Source organism: Cebus imitator, unplaced genomic scaffold, assembly GCF_001604975.1.
Source record: "Cebus imitator isolate Cc_AM_T3 unplaced genomic scaffold, Cebus_imitator-1.0 Scaffold38, whole genome shotgun sequence".
In the NCBI taxonomy this organism is placed as follows: domain Eukaryota; kingdom Metazoa; phylum Chordata; class Mammalia; order Primates; family Cebidae; genus Cebus; species Cebus imitator.
Window position 1 is genome coordinate 475,846 of NW_016107353.1, and position 4,734 is coordinate 480,579.

A 4,734-nucleotide genomic window follows, 5' to 3' on the forward strand; every position below is an offset into this window, starting at 1 on the left:
AGAGACGGGGTTTCACCATGTTGACCAGGATGGTCTCGATCTCTTGACCTCGTGATCCACCCGCCTCGGCCTCCCAAAGTGCTGGGATTACAGGCTTGAGCCACCGCGCCCGGCTCACTTCACTTTTGAATGGGGTAAGAATGCAGACTAATGTAAATTTTCACCAAGGAATGAGATCACAGGTGGGCGCCTGTAATCCCAGCTACTCGGCAGGCTGAGGCAGGAGAATCACTTGAACCCATGAGTTGGAGATTGCAGTAAGCTGATCTCCAGCCTAGGAGACAGAGCAAGACTGTCTCCAAAAAAAAAAAAAAAAAAAAAAACAAAAAAAAAAAAAAAAAAAAAAAAAAAAAAAAACCCAAAGCCCGGAAGACTTGGTTCTCTTTCAGCCCCTCCCATACTTTAAGCCAAACCACCTCCAGGCCCTCATTTACCTTCATTCACGCAGGGCTTAAGGTGGTGGTTATATAAGCCTAGGTCTCTGGGGCAGGAACTAGAGAAAGCCAAAACCAAACAGCCAAATCCCACTGCACAGTGCCCTCTGCTGTTTGGGTGGCTTGGGAAAGTTCAGAGTCTGTATTCCGAGACAGGCCCACCAAGAGCTTCTAGACTCAAGCACTGGGGCCTAGAAGGAGGTCTCCCATATGCAGCGACTGTCACCCCCACAACCCGAAAGGGCAGAAGACGAAGTTCAAACCTGTGGATCAACTGAGGAAGCAGCCTTGGAGTTAGAGCTAGCCTTCTGAAAGTTCACCCACAAACTCCCCTTTTGGGGGGACAGGCACCTACCCTAGCACCTGTCCCTGCCAACTGCAGTTCCAATCAAGTACCCCTTAATTAAGCATCACAGTGGAGTCCAGAAGACCCACCCCACCTTTCGACTCTGTTCCCTCAGGTAGCTTCTATGGTGGAGAAACCCTCCCTCCCATCTTCTGGTCCTTCACCCCAACCCACATTCTAGGGGATCAATTTAAAAGGGCGGAGCACCTCCAAAATGTAGAAGGGATCTTCCAGGGTGACGGTAGGTAACAGTTTAACAGTCTTAGGATCTACCCTCCAAGACAGCCTCAGAGCCTTTAAGGGGGCTCAGAGCAGAGACGGGGATCAAGAGGTTTTTTTAGGGGACACAGGGACTTCTGTGTACGCACCCCAAGTACTCCATTTTAACGGAGAGACCTGAAGTCCTTGGGGTCCAAACAGGAGAGAAGTGGAGTCAAGAACATTCTTTTCAAGACCCCAAGAGCTTACAGGAGTCCCTAGTCAAGTATGGGGCCAAAGGGCGAGGACCTCTACCTCTGGCCCAAGACGAAGGCATTCAGGGAAACAGGTTCTGAACTGGAGAAACCTGTTAGACGTCCCTATCATCCCGGGCCCTGCCTCCTGCGTGGGAGTATGATCTCAGAGGGAGGCGGGGACCGCAGCTGCAGGCGGGCATGTCTTTGTCCAGGACCGCCTCGGGAGAACTAAGGGCGGCTCCTAGATCCCCTCCAGGCTCCAGAGCGCGCTCCGCCGCAGAACCGACTCTGCTGCCCGAACTTGGCGCGCAGCGCACAAGCGACTCCATCGCGTTCTCGCCCCGCGCTTTACCTCTCCAGCCTGCTCAGTCCCGTAGCGCTCCTGGAGCGCTCAGAGCGTTTCTAGCTCGCACGGTCTTCCGCAGGGGGAAGTAGGGTAGAAAAGTGGTGCCGGGACTCCTCGGGCGTCCCCGGGCTTTCTGCAGAGCCCACCCTCGCCCTGAACGCCCAAACACCCCTGGCATCCCCGCGCAGCCCACCCCACACCCTGGGTTGCCGGGGCGTCCTTCCTTTTTGCGCTGCAGGCGCTTCCCACCGAACCCCCGGGGGCCCCGGCATCCTCCCTGTCGTGCGACACCCTCCCCTGCACAGCGTCCCTCACCATGGCCGACCCGGTAGTTTAGGTTGGTGGAGGGTCGCTGACTACAGACGCGCTGCAAATCTCCAGCTACACCACGAATCCCAGGGAACGGGCGCTAGTGGGGCCTTATATACTCCGGCGGGCCGCGGGGGGACGTCCCCCGCACGCCTCCCACTGGGCCAGGCCCCTACGGAGGCCCGCCCCCCTCTCCGCTATTGGCCGGCCGCCCACGAAACATCCCCGCCGCGGCCGGTCATTGGGCAGTTTGTACAGCCAGAGGGACGCAGGGGGGTCTGCGTCCTCCAGGCCGGCTCGATCCTCTTCCCCGAGAGTGTGGGATCTAAGAGGTGGTATCTTTGCCGAAGCACCTTAGTTCCGTTTTAGTTTTAGGACTGTACACCAGCGACACCGCGGACCTGATCCGAAAAGTGTGTCAGCCTTGGAGGAGAGTGCGGACTTAAGTTTAGTAACCATTAGAGAAGGAAAGTTGCTGTTATGAGAAGCGACAGCTGGGAGCTTCCAGAGCGGGACAAAATGCAGCTGGGGTGGGTAGGATGGGCAGACAGGTGTGGGAAAGGCTAGTGCAGGCGCCGGTAATTGATGTTTACTTCTCTTTTGACCGGAGCAGCTGCTCAGGTTCAGGTGACTCAGATTCCTGCTAGAGCCCGGGCTGGCCAAAGCACACTGAGTGGGGGCTGTGGGGTGGAGTTGGAAAGGAAGTGTGGGGCCTTCGATGCTAGGCTGGAGGGTTTGTATATCATTTCCTCGGCATATAATTTGAAACCACCGAGGGGTTTTGAGCAGAGGAGTGATGTGATTACTGCAGCATTCTGAGCAGTACTTAGATGTTACCTGTGCATTATTTTTTTCCGGTGGTGGTTTCATATTGCTCCATGCTAAAGGGCATTCACATACTTTTCCCTCTTTCCAAACTTCTCCTTAGCTGAGATGTTTTACTTGGAAATACCTAAGTGTAACAAATTAGCCTCTTTCCTTTTGGGAGGGTTAATTGGTGTTTGGTTTATGAAATGATTGACCACCCCACCCAGTGATTACCCTTAGTATTTGTGAAGCACATTCCAGAGGAACCCAAAGCATCGCCATCTCCTATTCATCCTCACTTCCAGTGGACGGGTGCACCCAAGTTTGTGTGTAGAATCAGGCTTGGAGGCTTGAATTGCCTGAGGAAAATCTGCAGCTGATATGACTTTCTGCTGCTAGAGCTCAAGAAGACTCTGTCACTGCATCACTGGCCAGTGTGACATCAGACCAGCTGTCCCCTGGATACCTGCACCCATTTTTAAACAAGACTCTAACCATGTCATTCAAAACTGTCCTGTAATGTTTTGAAATGAAATGCTTGTTCAGGTGACTCAAGAAGATTTAAGTCCAGGGTGCAGAGGTTAACTTTAAAGTCTGAAAAGTATTCTTTGGTCTCAATCCTTGTTAATGGGCTTTATGAGGCTGCCAGATCTAAAGTGGATGCCTCTGGTTAGGAGATAGGGTGAGAGAATGTGGGCAAACATCCACATAAGTGCTTTGAAACCTCGTGTATATAAAGAGCAAAACACCACAACTCAAATGTTACAATTGAGTTGTTGCCTTTGACTGAAGGCAGGCATAGCAGTGACTAAAATTAAGCTACCTAGTAATAAACTCAAAAAATCATAAACTCAACACTCTTCATCTCTTGCTTGCCCCACCTTAGGAAGCACTCATTCCACCTGCCGTAGACTCAGCCAGTTGAAAATGTCTTTCCATTCCTGAGCTGACTTTAACCCAGGGATTATAAATACATTTGAAACAGTGACATCTTCAGTGTTATTTATGGAAATTACACAATCCTCCACCCCTGCCATTGGCAGTATACTTCTTTACATCAAACTGATTAAAACTAATCCTCTTATAAGACATTTGGATTTATTTCTATTATCCAGACTGTCTCCTAGCTCGGAGTTTTATTTCTAACTTTTCCTCCTCCTCCTCTATATCACCCTCCTTAACACCTCTGCCATTACAGGAATTTAAAATCTTCCAAAATTCAGACAGTCTCATCGTTGCTGGAAAAAGGGGTCCAATCCAGACCCCAAGAGAGGGTTCTTGGATCTCATGCAGGAAGAAATTCAAGGTGAGTCACAGAGAGCACAGTAAGAGGTAGCTTATTGAAAGCTACTCAGTTACATAGTAAGGCGTTCTCAGAAAGCAAGAGGAGGAACACACCATCATTGTTTTAAACTCTTCTGGCCAGGCACAGCGTCTCAGTCCTGTAATCCCAGCACTTTGGGAGGCTCAGGTGGGCGGATCACCTGAGGTCAGGAGTTTGAGACCAGTCTGGCCAACATGGTGAAACTCTGCCTCTACTAAAAATACAAAAAATTAGCCAGGCGTGGTGGCACACATCTGTAATCCCAGCTACTCAGGAGGCTGAGGCAGGAAAATCACTTTAACCTGGGAGGTGGAGGTTGCAGTGAGTCGAGAACGAACCATTGCACTCCAGCCTGGGTGACAGAGCAAGACTCCATCTCAAAAAAATAAATTAATTAATTAAATAAAATAAACTCTTCTTATGTAGGGATCTTACCTATGTTAAAGCTAAGTTATGTCTACATGCTAGTGGGCTGACAACATGACAATTTAGGAATCTGTTGATTGAAAGACAGTTATCCTTGGCATTTGAGTGTATAAGTACCTCAAAGCATGATTATAACTCTCTTAAAAGCATATATTGTTACTCAATATCAGTACATCTGGACATTCTGCTGTCATAGGATTTTGTTCTCACAGGCATTACTAAACTGCTTCCTTAGCCAAAACATCTTATGGCCATGAGTGGTGACTGGCAAGGAATGTGCCTTGCTA